This window comes from Stegostoma tigrinum, chromosome 1 (assembly GCF_030684315.1).
Source record: "Stegostoma tigrinum isolate sSteTig4 chromosome 1, sSteTig4.hap1, whole genome shotgun sequence".
Lineage (NCBI taxonomy): Eukaryota > Metazoa > Chordata > Chondrichthyes > Orectolobiformes > Stegostomatidae > Stegostoma > Stegostoma tigrinum.
Window position 1 is genome coordinate 10609705 of NC_081354.1, and position 20085 is coordinate 10629789.

At 45.8% G+C, this 20085-nt stretch overlaps 1 protein-coding gene across 3 annotated transcripts in view; it reads left to right on the plus strand.

The window, feature by feature from the left end:
- The first annotated feature begins 19552 nt into the window (after positions 1-19552).
- ppm1kb (protein phosphatase, Mg2+/Mn2+ dependent 1Kb) overlaps positions 19553-20085 on the plus strand; it is a 42104-nt gene continuing 41571 nt past the window's right edge. Inside the window, exon 1 of one of the 3 annotated variants that reach the window (XM_048524149.2) lies at positions 19553-19767. The gene's annotated coding sequence lies outside the window, so the exon portion shown is untranslated. The remainder of the gene's footprint in view (positions 19768-20085) is intronic. The other 2 variants (XM_048524067.2, XM_048524308.2) reach the window with 2 other exon arrangements.

Here is a 20085-nt window from a genome sequence, read left to right on the forward strand (position 1 = left end):
GTTACTTTTACAATAGTCATGAAAAAGGATAGGAACATACAGCAGGTTAAGGTTTATAATTAGGGTAAGGGTAATTATAATTCTGTTATGCAAAAACTGGGTAACATAAAATGGGAACAAATGCTGTCAGGGAAGAGCACTACAGAAATGTGGAGATTGTTTAAGGAATGCATACTGCATATGCTTGATATGTGTCCCTAGCAGGCAGGAAAGATGCTGTCGAATGAGGGAGGCTTGGTTCTTAAGACAGGTCGAACGACTGGTTAAAAGGAAGAAGGGAGTTTATATAAGGTTCAGGAAACAAGGATCAGAAAAGGCTCTAGAGGATTACAAGTTACCCAGAAAGGAGCTGAAGAAAGGGCTTAGGAGATTCATACGGGGCGTGAGAAAACCTTGACAGGTAGGATCAAGGAAAACCCCAAGGCTTTTTACATTTATGTGAGGAATAAGAGAATGGCCAGAGAAAGGGTAGGCCCGATTAAGGATTGTAAAGGGAATTTGTGCATGAAGCCTAAAGAGACAGGAGAGGTCCTTAATGAATACTTTTCTTCGGTATTCACAACTGAGAGGGAACTAGTTGTAGGGGAGGACAATGTGAAACAGGCTGGCAGGCTAGTGGAGGTGGATGTTAGTAAGGAAGATATACTAGGAACTTTGAGGGGAACTTGGAGATAGATAAGTCCCCTGGGTCTGATGGGATTTATCCAAGGATTCTACAGGAAGCGAGGGAAAACATCGCAGGGCCTTTGGCAATGATCTTTTCGTCCTCAATGTCCACAGGTATAGAGCCCAAAGATTGGAAAGTGGCAAATGTCATTCCCTTGTTCAAAAAAGAGAATAAAATAACCCCGGAAATTACAGGCCAATTAGTCTTACTTCAGTGGTGGGCAAAATATCAGAAAAGATTCTGAGAGATAGGATTTATGCTCACTTAGATAGGCACAGTTTGATTCATGATAGTCAGCATGGATTTGTGAGGATGCCTCACAAGTCTTATTGAATTCTTTGAAGAGGTAACCAAACATGTGGATGAAGGTAGAGCAGTGGGTGTAGTACACATGGATTTAAGTAAGGCGCTTGATAAGGTTCCCCATGGTAGGCTCATACTGAAGGTAAGAAGGTATGGGATAGGGGGAAATGTGGAAGATTGGATTCAGAATTGGCTGATCCTCAAAGAGTGGTAGTGGACAGAAACTATTCAACATGGTGCTCAGTTACGAGTGGTGTACCACAAGGATCTGTTCTCATTCCTCTTCTATTTGTGACTTTTGTAAATGATTTGGATGTAGGACTGAAAGGGTGGATTAGTAAGTTCACGGACAATACAAAGGTGGGTTGAGTTGTGGACAGTGTAGAGGGCTGTGGTAGGTTACAAAGGGACATTGATAGGATGTAGAGTTGGGCTGAGAAGTGGCAGATGGAGTTTAACCCCTAAAAGTATGAGGTGATTCATTTTGGAAGGACAAGTTTGAAAGCAGAGTACAGGGTTAATGGAAAGATTCTTGGCAGTGTGAGGAGCAGAGGGATCTCAGGGTTCCTGTCCACAGTTCCCTGAAAGCTGCCACCCAGGTGGATAGAGTTGTTAAGAAGGTGTTTAGTACGTTAGATTTCATTAATAGAGGGATTGAGTTCAAGAGCCGTGAAGTTATGCTCCAGCTATACGAAAGCCTGGTTTGGCCACTTCTGGAGTATTGTGTCCAGTTCTGGTCGCCTCATTACATGAAAGATATGGAAGCGTTGGAAAAGATGCAGAGGAGATTTAGCAGCATGTTGCTGGAATGGAGGGAAGGTCTTAAGAGGAAAGGTTGAGAGAGCTAAGGCTTTTCTCTTTACAACGACAAAGATTGATGGGTGACTTGATAGAAGTGTACAAAATGATCAGAGGTATAGATAGAGTGGATAGCCAGACACTTTTTCTTAGGGTGGAGGTAGCTGTTACAAGTTTTAAAGTGAGTGGAGGTAGATATTGGGGAAACATCAGAGATAGGTTCTTTACTCAGAGAGTGGTCGGGGTGTGGAATGCATTGCTGGAAAGGATAGTGGAGTCAGCCTCATTAGGGGCATTTAAGCGGCTATTAGATAGGTATATAGATGATAGTATAAGGTAGGGGTGGAAGTTAGATTGACCTTAGGTTTAGGGTAAAAGTTCAGCACAACATCATGGGCCAAAGGGCCTGTACTGTACTGTATCATTCTACGTTCAAATGTTGCAATCAAATTGACTCTCAGTCTTCTAAACTTGTAAAACACTTTCAACAGAGTCCCACAGTGCTTTTAATTCCAATCTCCATTAAGATAAAGAGGATCACTTTCTGTATCTTGGTAGTCTTGTCTCAACACAGACAAAAATAGTCATCAAAACTCATTATCGCCTCAATTTGTCAGCACAGTTGACTGACTGACAAAAAGAGTATTTGAGGATTTCAATGTCAGACCTGAGCCTAACGTCATGGCTTATGGGGTCATGGTGATCTGTGCCCCTCTATACTAGATGACCTACATCAGCACCTCAAAATACTGGAGGATTACTGAATTGCTATTGCACAGAAGGAGGCCATTCAGCCCATTGTGCCTGCACTGGCTCTTCAAATGAGCATCATTTACCTAATGAAAATCTTCTGCTTTCTCCCCCATAGCCTTGCATTGTACTTCTTTCTAAATAACATTCCAATGCCCTCTTGAAAGCTTTAATTGAATCTGCCCACCACACTTCCAGGCAGTGTATTTCAGGCCCTAACTACTGACTATATGCAAAAGAGAAGTAACAGCTTTTCAAGATCCTCCAAATCTATTGGCAATAAGTGTGCTTCAAAAACAGCAACAAAAACAAAGTTGCTGGAAAAGCTCAGCAGGTCTGCCAGCATCTGTGGAGGAGAAAACAGAGTTAATGTTTTGGGTTGGTGACCGAAATCAGCATCCTCTCTAAAACAACATATCAAAGCATTAACATTCAAAATTAGTTCTGCTGTCAGTCATATGGCTGATACCAGATCCATGTGGCATAGCTATTCTACTCAGAACACTGTCACAGCAGGAGACTCCCAGCAGATGGTGCAATCACGACAGGAAATTCCTGAAATCATTGAACAACCTCATCAACTGATGTGAGTCCATGGCGTGTGGCCAACCAAAGTACAGGAGGTTTATTTGGCAAGGCACTAAATACATTGACAGACTTTGTCAGAAGTATGCAGAGGCACAGTTGAGATGTTAAAAAGAGCAGACAAACCTCCAAACAACTTATCACATCTAAATATAACAATTTGTGATGTAAGGTTTAGTGTTTCAAAACAAAATACAAGATATTCAAAGCAGAACATGTAAAAAACTTGAGTCTTTCTAAATCCTAACACTCCACCTCAACTCCAGGCCAACTGACATTCATTGGTAGCAATTAATTTTCTCTTCAAACCCTCAAAGCCCAGTAAGTGTGATAAAGAAAGACTTTCAACAGCAACCTCATTAACTCTTTGGATTAACACCGGTAAATGTTACTAGTTGTCTGGTTGGTTTAGCTCTTCAACCAGTGTTACAGGAAAACTAGCTACGAATTCAGCTCATTTGCAGCACCTCATTAGGAATTAAATACTTACTTCATTTTGGGAAATGTCAACATGATGTCTATTTTGTACGTTTACTGATACAGTGATCTGAATGAATGATCCGAGAAAGTAATTTCAAATCCTGCAGACATGAATTTAAAATTTGGTTACTTCAACAACAAAATTATGGCGAACATTTATAACACACTAGCTGGCCCTCAACTGGAGTATTGCATCTAATTCTGGGGACTTCACTTTTGAACGAATGTGAAGAGTAGACATAGCACAGAAAACATTCATGAGAATGACTCCAGGAGCGAAAGACTTCCATTAGCTTGTTAGTTAGGCATCATTGGAGCAGTCTTTCTCTGAAAGAGAATCAAGAGGATGATGGAAGTCTTCAAAATAAAGTGGTTACTCAGAGTAGTTAGTGAGATTTTTTTCCATTGGCAGAAGGTTGGAGAACCAGAGGATATTGATATAAGATGAATAGCAAAAGGACAGATTTATTAGGAAATTGTTTTACAGTCAGTGAGTAAGAAATGGAGTACATTCACTGAGATTGTGGGACAGGTAGATACAATCAGGAAATTCAAAAGAAAATTAGATAAGCACTTGAAGGGAAAATGTTATTTGCAAGGGAAAAAGTGAGGGAGATGTCCTAGCTAACTTGACCTTGCCGAGAGCTAGCATGGACATGAGAAGTCGAATGGACTACTTCTGTGTTATTCCATGTTTCTATTCTTTGAATTGGATAAAGAGAAATGTAAACTAATATTCCTAATGGAGTCTACGTTAGTACTGTATTGTTATAAAAATCCATCTGGTTCACTGACATCTTTTAGGGAATGAAATCTGCTGGTTTTACCTGGTCTGGCCTATATGTTGATTGATTAATTTCCTTTGAAATGGCTTAACAAGCCCTTCACTTGTTAAGGTTAGCAAGGGTAATACATAGAGACAGACAGTGATTACTGGCTTGGCCAGCGATCTCCAGATCCTATGATTAAAATAAATTTGTCTATATAAGTCATTGAACTCAAGCAAATCATTTACACTAGATCACAGATACTTGCAAAGTGATGAAGTACCATGTTTACTCTGCCATTAGAACAGTAATTATTTAGCAATGAGATTCACATAAAAGTCTTCATTTAAGTAACTGCTTCACAATATCTCAAAGTCCACTCTGTACAAATGTAGTCACTGTTCTATTTGAGCAAACGATAGATAATTTGTACACTGAATGTTCCCATAGAAAAGCAAATAAACATTGCAGGAAATCCTCTCACGCTGCACTTTGAGGAAGATAACAAATTTCCCAATCACACATGTGGTTTTATATATGTCTACATAGAAATATGTTATAATTTATTAGAAAAGATTTGTGTGTTCACCTGTTTCTGCTATAGGCCAATGTTCCATAAAAAATAACAGCAAGTCTTTTCACTATGTTTACATGAAAGATAATTCACCTGGGAGCACAGCAAATCGATAAGTTGAGTTATTGGTATACATTTTATTTTATAATCCATGGCTCACAGCGTCTGTGCCTAACAAAGCAGCACTAAGCGTATTGATACAGTTCTGAGAAGTAAGTAGTTTGTCAATTTGAACACCGACATTGTACAACTGTTGCAGAATCTAAAAGTTCAGTAGTGTTCATTATTTTATTACAAAATCCTGAACTGTATACCATTTCACATTGCCTACCAGATCCCATTTTATTAAAAAAAGCCTGAACTATATACCATGTCACACTACCTACCAAATCCCATTTTATTAGGTTTCATGCCACCAGAAGTGAACAAATGTCACTGGCAAACAGATTACTTAACTTAGATTTTTCCATTCGTATAAACAAAACTCTGCTGGTAGAGAAGAGGGCCCGGAGACACCAGTGAATCCTGCACCTACTCAACCCTCTGTGCTTTTCTGCAGTACATACCATAGAATTGGCCAACATAGTGTAAGCCATAGTCTTCCACAATGTGGTGGCTGCCACTTATGGAAATCCAACAGCACAAGGTGCAATAAAGGGATATACAGCTCTGAGCCATAGGATCTTGTGTTAAAGCACAGGCACTAATTGTGTACTTGCAGATAGCAACATAAAATAATGTAGGTTTCAAGTCCATCATGCCTTGCAGTAAATGCCAAAAGAGTTAAGAGTGTCAATTTCACAATTTTGCAGCACACCAAAGTAGGATCATTTGGTTGGGTTGACTTGTTGGCTGAAGTGTATTGATGATGACAGTATGAGGTTCGATTCCTGTTTGGAGTGATTTGGGACCCACTTCTTTGCCTCCATATGGAGAAGTAACTTGCTATGGATCTGACTTGGCTTTGAGCAGAGAACTGCTCTGGAGGCCTGTGAGCAGTGTTGTACTGCAAGGATCAGTGCTGGATCCACTGCTTTTCATCATTTATATAAATGATTTGGATGTGATTAGTCAGTTTGCAGATGACACCAAAATTGGTGGTATAGTGCATAGTGAAGAAAGTTATCTCAACTAAAACAGGATCTTGATCAGATGGGCCAATGAGAGACAGTTGGAATTAAAATTAGATAAATATGAAATGCTGCATTTTCATAAGACAAATCAAGGCAGACTTATACAGTTAACAGTAGGACCCTGAGGAGTTTTGCCAAACCAAGGCACCTAGGGGTGCAGGTTCATAGTTCCTTGAACAAGAAGTTGCAAGTCGTGATGAAGAAGGCATTTGGCATGCTTACCTTCATTGGTAAGTGCATTGAATATAGGAGTTGGGATGTCATGTTGTGGCTGTGCAGGTCATTGGTTAGGTCACTTTTAGAATACTGCATATAATTCTGGTCTCCCTGCTATAAGAATGTTGTTGTTCAACTCAAAAGTGCTCAGAAAAGATGTACAAGGATGCTACCAGGGTTGGAGGGTTTTAGTTATATGGAGAGGCTGAATAGGCTGGGGCTTTTTTCTCCTGGAGTGTCGGAAGCTGAGCAGTAACCTTACAGAAGTTTATAAAATCATGAGGGGCATGGACAGGATGAATAGTCAAGGTCTTTTTCCCAGGGTTGGGGCATCCAAAACTAGAGGGCATAGGTTTAAAGTGAGAGGGGAAAGATATAAAGGGGACCTGAGGGTCAACTTCATGCCGAGGGCAGTGCATGTAAGGAACGAGCTGCCGGAGGAAGTGGTGGAGGTGGGTACAATTACAATATTTAAAAAGTATCTGGGTGGGTATATTGTAAATAAAAATGCTGGGAATCACAGTGGGTCAGGGTCCATTCAGAGAGAGCAAGCTAACGTTTCAAGTCATGAAGAGTCATCTAGACTCTAGCTCTCTCACCCTGGATGCTCCTGAGCTGCTGTAATTTCCAGCATTTTTTGTTTTCAGTACAGATTCCAACATCTGCAGTAACTTATTCCTGGATGGGATATTAATTGGAAGGGTTTAGAGAGATTGGGGCCTTACGCTGGCAAATAGGACTAGATCAGTTTATGATATCTGGTTGGCATGGATGTGTTGGACTGAAGGGCCTGTTTCTATGCTGTATAACTGAAGGGGAAATTATTTAGATTCTTGACTAATAAAGCAGTCAGAGTTTATCCAGGTAGGTGGCATTGTGGAGCTGAGGCTCCACTCAAATCAGCCACATTTAATTGTATGGCAGAGGTGTGTTAAGTGGCCTATCCCTGGTTCTAATTTTCATGTTTCCAACTAGTTATGTATTTAGAAGTTTAGTCACTGTTGTAGTAGAGGATGACAACAGTGTAAAAGTAGATAATTTGCTCCCAAACTATGGGTTGGTGACACACAATCTGTTTGACAAAATTGTCTGAAGAATATAAATTTCTCAACTAGGGAAAGTAGATTTTACTAATTTGAATAAGATTAGGTTTGGCCAGAGTGGACTGGGAGTAGATACTTTTAGGTAAATCAGTGTCAGAGCAGTGAGACACATTCAAGAAGGAAAATGGGAGAGCAAACGGCCAAGACGTTCCAATAAAGACAAAGGTGGACCAACAAATCCCATGAATCTGGATATCAAGGGATATACAGGATTGGATAAAGTGTAAATGGGAGGCTTATGGCAGAGACCAAGGGCTCAAAGCAGCAATAGCTCTAGAGATTTACAGAATGTGCAAGGGGAAACTTGCAAAGGAAATCAGAACAGAAAGGAGGCATTAAAGGATAATGGCAAAGAGCAAAAGGGAAAATCCCAAGTTATTTTCCAAGTATGTTCAGAATAAAATGATAGGGAGGGAAAGAGTACGGCCCATTAAAGGAACATTATGGTAATTTGTGCATGGAGTTCTAAATGAATACTTTGTGTTGGTGTTCACAAGTGAAGGGATGTTGTAGGTACAGACATTCTTGAGAAGGAATGTGATAAACTTGAGGAAGCTAGGGTAAATAGGGAGGAGTTTCTGAGTTGTCTGACAGGCTTAAAATTAGATAAGCGTCCAGGCCTGGATGAAACATATCCCAAGCTGTTAAGTGAACCAAGGGAGACAAAAAACAGGGGTCACTTCCTCCCTGGCCACATGGGAGGACAGCCAATGTGGTATTTTTATTCAAGGAAGAAGGAAGAGACAAACCAGGAAGCTACAGGCCAGTCAGTCTAACTTAAGCTGCGGTGAAACTATTGGAAGCAATGTTGACAGTCAGAATTAACCTGCATTTGGGGAGGCAGGAATTGATTAAGAATGATTTTATTGGGAAAGGGAAAACATGCCTGGCCAACTCAAGTGAATTTTTCAAAGAGAGGTACCCGATGTGGAGAATGAGGGCAATACATTCTACATTGTCTACTTGGAATTCAGCAAGACTTTTGATAAGTTCCTGTTTCGGAGACTGATAGTGAAGGTAAGAGCCTCTGGTATCCAAGGAAATTTGGCAAATTGTATACAGAAAAGAAGCAGAGAGTGATGGTTGAGCATTGCTGGGATTCCACAGGGTTCAATGTAGGGGCCCTTGCTGTTTGTGATTTATATAAATGATTTGCACTTGAATATAGGAGGGTTGATTAGTGCATTTGCAGATGATATGAAAGTTGGCAACGGGGGAAAAAGTGAGAAAGATAGCGTTATATTACAGGATGATATAGACGGGCTGGTCAGATGGTTTGATCAGTGACAAATAGAATTCAATCTAGATATGTGAGGGGTAATGTACTTGGAGAGAACAAACAAGGCAAGGGAATATATAATAAATGGAAGGACTTTGGGAAGCTTTGAGGATCAGAGGGAACTTGGTGTTTACGTATACTGTTCCCTTAAGGTAGCGGGATAAGTAGATAAAGTTGTTAAGAAAGCACATGGGAAACTTGTCTTTATTAGTCAAGGCAGAGTTTAGAGTTTAAGAGCAGGGAGGTGATGCTGGAACTGTATGAAACGTTGGTTAACCCACAGTTACAGCATTGTGTGCAGTTCTCAAATGCACATTATAGGACAGATATGATAGCTCTGGATGTGAGTTTGCTCGCTGAGCTGGAAGGTTCGTTTTCAGACATTTCGTCACCTATTTTTTATTTGAAAAAATATACTTTATTCATAGAATGTACAAAAAATAAAACATTTATACACCTACCCAGTCATGCAAGCCGCTCCGGGTTACCCAGGGGGTACGTACACCAACTAAAGGGAAAAAAAACAAAACAGAGAAAAAAGAAACAAAGCAAAGAAACCGCCCCGGCAGTCGTCACCCCGCACAGTCCCAGTTGGCCCCCTGACCAGTTGGGGAAGGCGCCAGCTGGGCCCAGGTACCAGATAGGGCCCTTTTTTCTATTCTGGACGAGGGGGTTCATACGGTGGTCTTTCCCCACCGCGCCTTGGTGGCGGCTGCCCCAAGCTTTAGCACGTCCCTCAGCACGTAGTCCTGGACCTTGGAGTGCGCCAGTCTGCAACACTCGGTCAGGGTCAGTTCTTTCAGCTGGCAGACCAGCAAGTTGCGGGCAGACCAAAGAGCGTCTTTCACCGCATTGATGGTCCTCCAGGCGCAGGTGATGTTGGTCTCGGTGTGCGTCCCCGGAAACAGCCCGTAGAGCACAGAGTCCCGCGTCACGGAGCTGCTCGGGACGAACCTCGACAAATACCACTGCATCCCCCTCCAGACCTCCTGCGCATAGGCACACTCCAGTAGGAGGTGATCGACAGTCTCGTCCCCCCCGCAGCCACCTCGAGGGCAGCGTGCGGTGGCGCAGAGATTCCGAGCATGCATAAAGGATCTCACTGGCAGAGCCCCTCTCACCGCTAGCCAAGCAATGTCCTTGTGCTTGTTTGAAAGTTCTGGCGATGAGGCATTCTGCCAAACGACTTTGGCAGTCTGCGTGGGGAACCACACGACGGGATCCACCCTCTCCTTTTCCCGAAGGGTCCTGAGGATACTACGTGCTGACCATTGCCTGATGGCCTTGTGGTCAAAGGTGTTTCCTTTCAAAAATTTCTCCACGAAGGACAGGTGGTACGGAACGGTCCAACTACTCGGAGCGTTCCACGGCAACGAGGCCAGGCCCATCCTTCGCAACACCGGGGACAGGTAGAACCTCAGTAAGTAGTGACACTTGGTGTTTGCGTACTGAGGATCTACGCACAGCTTGATGCCGCCGCACACAAAGGTAGCCGTCAGGGCGAGGGTGGCGTTCGGTATGCCCTTTCCCCCATTTTCCAGGTCTTTGTACATGGTGTCCCTGCGGACCCGGTCCATCCTCGACCCCCAAATGAAGTGGAAGATGGCCCGGGTGACCGCAGCGGCGCAGGTCCAGGGAATAGGCCAGGCCTGCGCCACATACAACAGTACCGAAAGCCCCTCGCACCTGACAACCAGGTTCTTACCCGCGATGGAGAGGGATCGGAGCGTCCACCTGCCCAGCTTCTGCTTCAATTTGGTGATACACTCCTCCCAAGTCTTAGTGCATGCCCCAGCTCCACCCAACCAAACACCCAGCACCTTCAGGTAGTCCGTCCTGACGGTGAAGGGGATGAAGGAGCGGTCGTCCCAGTTCCCGAAGAACATGACCTCGCTCTTACCCTATTGACTTTGGCACCCGAGGCCAGTTCAAACTGGCCGCAGATGTCCAATAGTCTACTCACTCACCGACCGACGATCGGTGCAGAAGACGGCGACATCGTCCATGTACAGGGAGGTCTTGACCTGAAGGCCTCCGCTGCCTGGGATAGTCACGCCCTTCAGGCTCACGTCCTTCCTGATGGAGGCGGCGAAGGGCTCCACACAGCACACGAACAAGGCAGGAGAGAGCGGGCAGCCCTGCCTGACTCCAGATCTAACAGGAAAACTGTCTGATTCCCACCCGTTGATCGAGACTGCACTAACGATGTTGGCGTAGAGCAGCCAGATCCAATTGCGGATGCCCTCCCCGAACCCCAATTTGGAGAGGACGTCCCTCATGTAAGCATGAGAGACCCTGTCGAAGGCCTTCTCGTGGTCCAGGCTGACGAGGCAGGTGTCCACCCGCCTGTCCTGTACGTAGGCGATCGTATCCCTGATGAGCGCGAGGCTCTCAGCGATCTTCCTGCCCGGCACAGCACAGGTTTGGTCAGGGTGAATCACTGACTCCAGGACAGACCTGACCCGGTTGGCTATGACCTTGGCCAGGATTTTGAAGCGCACTATCGTACACCTCCAGCAGGTCCTGGCCGACCAGGCCCCACAGAGCGGAATACAGCTCGACCGGTAAGCCGTCGCTTCTGGGAGTCCTATTCGTCTCCAAAAACTTGAGGGCTCTTGTCAGCTCGTCCAGGGATATCGGCCGGTCCAGCCACTCCCTTGTGCCGTCGTCTAAGACCTCCGTGATAGACGAAAGGAACGACTCGGAGGCCGTGCTGTCCGTGGGCTTCGTGTCGTACAGTCCGGCATAGAAGGATCTGCTGATCCTCAAAATGTCGGGCCGAAACGACGTCACCGAGCCGTCGTCCTCCTTCAGCCGGCTAAGCACAGAGCTCTCTTTGTGCACCTTCTGAAAGAAGAAACGCGAGCACGTCTCGTCCTGCTCCACGGAGCGGACCCCGGACCGGAAGATTATCCGGGAGGCCTCCGCGGCGAAGAGCGAGGCTTGCTGGCCCCTCACCTCGCGGAGGTCCTCCGTGACATCGACCCCCATCAACTGCTGAAGGAGCAGGTTCTGCACCCTTTTCTGGAGTCGCGACAGCTCTCCCCGCCTCTCTCTTGCCTTCCGAACACCCTTGAGGACAAAGAACCTCTTGATGTTCTCCTTCACCGTCTCCCACCAGTCACCTGGAGACTCAAAGAGGGGTTTCACAGTTCTCCAACCGGCGTACTCCCTCTTAAGCTCCTCGACGTTCTCTGGGGTCAACAGAGTCGTGTTGAGCTTCCACGTCCCCTTGCCAGCCGGCTGGTCGTCCTGTAAGTGACAGTCGGCCAGCAGGAGGCAGTGGTCAGAGAAGAACACCGGCTCGACGCCGGTGGACCTGACCGAGAACGTCCGTGACACAAACAGGAAGTCTATCCTTGAGCGAATAGACCCGTCTGGCCGCGACCAGGTGTACCTCTGCTGCGCTCCGTCTGCAGGGGTGCTGAAGACGTCGAGCAGCTTGGCGTCCTTCACCGTGCCCATCAGGAATCTGGACGTGACGTCCAGTTGACTCCCCCCACCCGCTGTCCCCACGCCGGGTCTTCCATCTGCATCAATGATACAGTTGAAGTCTCCGCCTAGGATGACCGGCCTGGACGTAGCCAGCAGGGGTGGAAGCCGCTGCAGGACGGCCAACCGCTCACTCCGTACCGCTGGGGCGTACACGTTGATCAGCCTCAGGGGAGCGTTCCTGTAGGTGATGTCAGCCACTAGGAGGCGCCCCCCCACCACCTCCTGAACTTGAGAGATGGTGAAGTTGTGCCCCCGCAGCAGAATAGCCAGGCCCGAGGAGCGACAGTCGTTACCCCCCGATCAGATCGAAGGCCCACAGGTCCAGGCGCCGGACCATTTCCTGTACCTGCCGAGGTGCGGTATCCCGCACTCTTGCAGAAACAGGAGGTCTGCCTTGATGGTGGTCAGGTAGGCCAACGTGGACACACATCTCGCGGTTGACTCAACGCTGCACACATTAATGCTTGCAATTCGTACCCCCATTGTGGGCAGTGACCGCAGTACCCTCCCCAAGTCCAAGGTCCAGCCCCTCCATCTCTCCCTTCATGCCCATTGCCCGGGCTAACTGCTGGACGCTCTCCGGGCTCAGGAAACCGTCCGTGCTGCCTTCCGGGTGGCATCCCCCCGTCAGGGGTGCGGAGGCAGGAGGGTCCGGCTCCGGGTCAGGCTGGGGACGCGCTGTTTCCTCCTTCCTGCCTGGAAGTTCCGGGGCGCCCTCCAGTGCTCCAGCGGCACTTGACTGGGTGTTGGAGTGAGCCTCAGGACGCCTCCCGTCACCTGGAAGCGGGGTGCTGCTTTCCTTCCCCCTCGAGACCTTTAACTTCTGCTTCGGGTGGGCCCTCTCCGAATCCTCCTCGTCAGAAGAGCTCTTATAGCCCCCCTGTAGCTGCCTCTTCCCGCCTGATGGTTGCGGTTCCTGGGCCCGTCGACACACCTTCCTCCTCGCTTTCCGGACTGTTGTCCACTCCCCTGGGTCGCCCGTCGCCGCCTCCATTGGCTCCGGGTTGTCGGGGGGGATCGGAGCCTGCAGGGGTGCTTTGCTGGCCTCGGGCCCATCCTGCAGGGCTGGGCCCTCCTGCACGGCCTGGCCCTCCTGCACATTAGTGGGGTCCTTGCTGGGCCCTGGTGCCTTCCTCTCCTCCGGGGGGGCTGGCCCCACATTTCCCCTGCCGGCAACCTGGGCGTAGGTGGTACCCCGCCACGGGCATGCCCTATAGAAGTGGCCCGCTTCCCCGCAAAGGTCGCAGCTTCTCTCTCATGGGCAATCCTTTGAAAGGTGTCCCTCCTCCCTGCAGATGGTGGCTTTGCAGTCGGCCGCCATGTGACCTGACCTACCACAGGCATGGCAGACTTTAGGTTGCCCTGCATAGGTCAGGTAGCCCCTGCTCCCGCCGATCGCGAAGCTGGACGGTGGGTGTGCGACATTCCCGTCTGCGCCCATCCTCAGCGTCACCTTGACCTGCCTCTTACTCGTCCAGATGCCAAAGGGGTCCACAATGTCAGTTAGGTCCCCTTCCACCTTCACATACCTTCCGAGGAAGGTCAGGACATCAACTGCTGGCACATGCGGGTTGTACATGTGTACAGTCACCAGACGGCTCCTCTGTGCTGGCATCACAAACAGTGGGACAGCGGTCAATACAGAGAGGGGGCCCTCTCCTCCTTTCTCCTTGAAAACCTCCAGGAAGCGCTCGCAAAGCTTGGCACTCCTGAAGGTCACGTCGTAAAAACCTCCTCCGAGGAAATCCTGCAGGCAGTAAATGTCCGCAGCAGCGAACACACAACAGTCCAACAGGACCCTCTTCACGAAGAAGGTGCGGTCCACAGGTGCACCTTCATCCACCTTCTTTACAGAAATACGGATGGTGTTCCGGACCCCCTGACCTGGGGCACGAGCACTTGCCGCAGCCATCGTTGCAGGTTGGCTGCTCCCCTGAACCAGCGTTAGGCCGAAGCCAGCATTAAGATCCACTGGTCGCAAGGGTGCACAGCCAACCCGACGTCCTCCTTTCACCTCCAAGATAGCACTCTCGTCCTCTCGGTCCACAAGAGAGTGGGTCTTTATTGTGTTCGAGATGTAAGCCAGTTCACTGAGCTTGCCGGTTTGTTCCCAGATGTTTCATCACCATACTAGGTAACATCATCAGTGAGCCTCCGACGAAGTACTGGTGTTATGTCACGCTTTCTAGTTATCTGGTTAGGTTTCCTTGGGTTGGTGATGTCATTTCCTGTTCTTTTTCTCAGGGGATGGTAGATTGGCTCCAAATCAATGTGTTTGTTGATGGAATTCCGGTTGGAATGCCATGCTTCTAGATATGATCGCACTAAAGAGGATGCAGAGATTTGCCAGGATGGTGCCTAGGCTGGAGAGCCTCAATTACAAAAAGAGATTGTAGACTGCATTTGCCTTGAAGCAGAGGACACTGTGGGTGGAACATAATTCAGATGTATAAAATTATGAGGGGCGTAGACAAGGTAGCTGAAAACAAACTTTTCCCCTTTCTGGAGGGATCAGTGATGAGGGGCTATAAATTTAAGGTAAGGGACAAGAGGTCTAGAGGGGATGGGAGGAAAAATCTCTTAACCCAAAGGGTGGTAGAAATCTGGAACTCACTGCCTGTAAGGGTGGTCGAGGCAAAAATCCTCATAACATTTAAGAAGTATTTGGATGTACACTTGCAATCCCAAGGCACACAAAGCTATGCACCAAGTGCTGGAAAACGGGATTTGAATAGTTAGTTGATTGTCTCTGATAGCGCAGACTGTGCTGAAGGGCCTTCTCCTGTACTGTGAACATCTATGACTCTGTGATTCCAAGGAGAACTCATCCATTTATAAATTTTACATTCACCTGAAAAGGCAGACAGGGGTCCAACTTCATTCTAATTCTGTCCCCTCCCAGTCTCCCTACTTATCCTCACTTTTCTTTTTATTGCACTGGCATTACAATAAATTTTTTGTTTAATTAGAGATACAGGTGAAATGGTGACAGTAAAATAATTGTTCTGGGGTGTGGGAGACCACCTCTGGAAAGAAAGAGAAAAAGGAGAGAGAAAACAGAAGAAGGCAGGCAGAGACCTCTATTTATCAAACATCACACCACCGATCCTGCAGCATTCCTTAACACCACAATAGGGCCATCAGCTTAAATTTTACATGCACGAAGTCTAACAGGATTAAGGATTAATCTCTATAAGATATGAGCAATGCTTTTGGCATTTATAATGAAAACTGAAAATGTTAGAAATACTCAGCAGGTTAGTCATCAACAGTGGAGAAACATGATTGATACTTCAAGTCTGAAAGGTCATCAGGGCCTGAAACATTAATCCTGTTTCTAGCCTCATGGAAGCTATCTGATCTACTCTGTACTTCCAGAATTTTCTGTCTGTATTTCAGAGTTCCGAGAGACCTCCATATTGTTTTGCTTCAGTATTTGCTTCTCAGTTGCTTTGTTGATTGGTTCCAAAACTATTGAAGATGGAGAATAAAGGTTGTTGACTTGTTGGACAAGTTGGTATTATGGGATGTTGTAATAAGAGCACCAGCAATCAGATTAGAATTGGCAACCTTATAAATTACTTAGGTGGAGGCTGCAGAAAGAACTGATGGGAGTTTTCTGACTGAAACAGTATCTGGGAGGAAATGTCAAAGATGTTCAGCTGCACCTGGAGATAAATCAATCCCACTCTGCATACATTCCAAAAATCATGGCCCAAATGGAAAGAAAATGAGCCTTTGTTTCCTTAAGGACTACAGTGCACAGAGATTATTTTGTTCCACTGCTTGTCAAGCAAGTATGCTGCTTAATGATGCACTTGCATAAAGACGGAGTTGTGTTGTTCACAGGGTGGTATTTGACAAGGTCAGTTAATTTAGCACCTCTTTCACCAAATTTTTCCTTCAAAACATGCCTTACTCATAACATTGTAAAAGTACATTCCAAATAATTTTAACTTCAACATTACAGAAAGTGCAATAGAATCCAATTTTTCTCCATACAGAATGTCCCCTTCTGCATTGTCCCAGTACAACTGCAGTACCTTGATAATTGCATTATACCTTTCATCTCACGTATACCTTCAGAGGGTTCAAAACAGTTTTCAACCCCTTGGTGTACTATGGGTGAAAGACCTTCGTGTTCTTTCCCAATTCTGCCTCTGCAGTGTTTGCTGCACACTTCAGTGTGTATCTCAACACATCGTCCTGGACATTGGAATGTGCCAGTTCTGTAATAGTCTGTTGTGGACACTCATTGCACTGAAAAACCTGCAGATTTTGGGGAGGCCAAAGGGTATCTTTCATAAGCTGATGAACCTTCCAGCTCAACTGACGTTTATTTAGGTGTGTGTCCCAGGGAATAATCTGTAGAATACAGAGTCCTGCATCATTAAATTGCTCAGAATGTACCTCGACAAAAACCACTGTATCTCTCTGCAGAACATCTTTGTACATGCACATTCCATAAAGAGATGGAAAGTGGTCACGAGCCCACTACAACCACCATTGAGGGCAATCTGCAGAGGAGGTAAATTTTGTTTGCTTCCAGCGTACCATCAGTCCATAATAACACAGCTAAGAGGAGAGCAAGCCCTAAGCTGTTTAAAAGCAACCATCCTATTTTGAAGTGCTATCCTGTCTCTTCCATCTGATGATGCTGCTAACCTTTTATTTAAATATGGAAAGATCTGGGAGATACATCTAGATCTGGGAGATTCATCTAGGTCTGGGAGATTCGTCTTAAGTATTCTTTCTTTCTGAAGGGTACAGGTGTGAGTTAGTAATTTGATGGACATGTGTTACCTTACAGTTCAGAGAATCAAGGCGATGCCAATCTTAACATTCAGTTTTCAGAGAGCACAGCCAATAGTAACTGTCTCCCAGTTGTCACTGTCAATGTTTGCCACCTTCATTACTCATTTATATGTGAGCACAGGCAAGACAGGTATGGATGCCCAAGAGGTCATGGCTCAGTGGCCATTTGCTATCCATAAGGTCTTTGGATAAATAGTCAATGACCATCTGATGAACAAGTCAAAGCCAGCTCAGACAATGTTGGATTAGCAATGAGGGTAGGCTGACGGAATTAACATTGAGGGCCACTGAGTTGTGAACTTTTCCCTCTAAATGTATACATCTGAGATGGTGAAGGTGGAAACTGACCTCTTCTCTGGCCAACTATGTGCTGCCTGAGGTCTCATCGCTGGAAAGGAGTGCATTGAGGACACAGGATTAGTATCCAGAGTTTAGAATCTCAGTCAGGTTGCTGTGTTCCACATTCCCTTCGTCAGACTGGACATAACAATTGCAGCTTTTGCAATGCGTATGTCAATTTTGGGTGTCAACTGACACACTACTGCTGACAGTGGAGCCTAAATATATGTGATGCTATCAACAACCTTCAAAGTCACATTGTTAATGCTGATTGATAATGTTCCAGCAACATTTTGGGCTGTGATATTTAGCTTCCTGATGCAGGTGGTCAAAACAACCTCTTTCTAGTTGTTAGGATTTGTCTGTTTATTGCTGCAAGTGCTCCTCAGCATCGTGTGGCACCATTAGTGTAAAGGACCTGTCGAGACCATCACTGTTTTACTTCCATTTTTTTTCACTTTTGGTTTGGCATCATGAGCTGAAGTTGGGAATGGGACTTTTGATTCTGACCAGCAGTTTATTTTTAAAAAATGTGAACTAACAATCTCACGTTAACATTCAGGGACTGTCCTGGGAATTTAGCTGCAACTTAATTATATCTCAAAGAACACTGCAGACATTTTGGCAAAAGGATGTGTTATGCTTAAGAAAAATGAGACGTGATCTTATTGAAACATATGGGGAGATGATGATCTGGTGGTATAATCACTAGGCTATTAATCCAGATACCCAGAAAATGTTCTGGGGACTCAGGTTTGAATCCTAACATGGCAAATTGTGGAATTTGAATTCAATAAATTCTGGAATTAGGAACCTGATAATGACCATGAAACCATTGCCAATTGTCAGGAGAAACCGATTTGACTCACTGATATCCTTTAGGGAAGAAAACCGTTTCCTTACCTAGTCTGGCCTACACATGACTGCAGACCCACAGAAATGTGGTTGACACTTGACTGCCATCTTGGCATTTAGGGATGGATAATAAATGCTGGTCTGGCTAGTGATGCCTACATTGCATGAATGAATTTTTTTAAAAAACAGGATTCTTAAGGGGCTTGATACCGAAAATGCTCAGAGGACTTTTCCCCTCATGGGAGAGTCTAGACCAGAGTGCACAGTCTCAGAATTAAGTGGTGTCAATTTAATGAGGAGGAATTTCTCCTCTGAGGTTTTGAACTTGCCACGGAGAGCCGTGGGGGCAGAGGTCCTGTGTATAATTAAGGCAGAGATTCTTGATAGGTTGGAGATTCACAGGTTACAAGGAAAATACTGGAAAATAGACATGAGGAATAAGGGTCTCGGCCCGAAACGTCAGCTTTTGTGCTCCTAAGATGCTGCTTGGCCTCCTGTGTTCATCCAACTCCATACTTTGTTATCTCGTATTCTCCAGCATCTGCTGTTCCTATTATCTCTGACACAATTTTAATCTCACTGTAAAGCCTCTTCTTGGGATGCCTAACCTGAAGAAGTTACCCTTCTCCCTCCGGAGCATTTATGATGAAGGTCTAGGCCCGAAACGTCAGCTTTTGGGCTCCTAAGATGCTGCTTGGCCTACTGTGTTCATCCAGCTCCACACTTTGTTTTCTCTACAAGCAAAGAAGATTGGGTTTAAATCATACACATTCATTACCTTGTTATTTAACTTGTGTTATACAGTGTTAACAATTCTAATTCGGTCTGGGTTTCTATTTCACTGTCCTAACTGAGCTCTCCGGTTGAAGACCCTAAATGCTCCCATTTCAAGCTGTTCTAGTGAAATGTTATAACCCTCATCTTTCTCTCCGGATGTTGTCTGACTTGTTGATTATTTTCAACATTTTCTCTGAGAATGCAATTACCTGCCATTTGATCTCGTGTTCAGTCATTTCTCGTTCACCTGCATTGCTCGCCTTCCAGCCACATCAAACCCTCCTGAACATTGATCTGAACAAGTGTTTCTGAACAAATAACGCATGTTCAACCCAGCATGTGTTTCATGAGACATTTGCATTTCTTTCTGCCGTATTGGCTCGTTAAAATGTCAGGATTTTTGTTTCAATCTCGTCATTTTAAGGCTGCTCTATTAAAATTTTTAATGTGGAGGCAGTGGTTCAACCAATCAGCCGACCTTCCCATGTTGATATTCTGCAGATTTTGACCTACAACATCTGAAGGTTACACGTTCTGGTTTAGTCTGAGGTTTCGTGATGCAATGCAGGCAACGTTCTGTAAGCATGGGTATGTTATTGGTTGTAAAGTTGACGAATTGCATTGAGAGCGTGGTTACAACGCCCCATTCAAAGAGAGACAGGCGTATCGTATGCGTGACCCAGGCAATCCAAATAGCGTAACATTGTCACAGCTGGGGCATGACTTTACTCCTCATCGTTCAGTGCGACTTCTCCCCACTGGAATAAACAGCGATCGGCGAAAGGGAGAAGGTGAGTACAACAAAAACTTTGCAGGCCACATAAAGAGAAGGTGAGCACAGAAGACACTTCGTGGGGGGAAAACATAGGTGGGGGGCTCAGGATTTTGCACGATTTGACTGTGTAGTAACCGGATGCTTTTTTTTCGCTTTGATTCCGACATATTACTGACGTAGTGTTCGATATCACACAAATTCCAGTTTGCAGTTCAGTTTTTCAGCTGCTCGTCGCCCTTTTGCGATGATCGGAGCTCGAGTTGCGTTTGGCTGCAGAACTCTCACTCCATAATCTCGCACCCGCCGTCTCCCAGGGCGACCGCTGCCCGGGAACTGCCATTGATTAAAAAAAGACCGGCTTGCTGCCCGCCAAA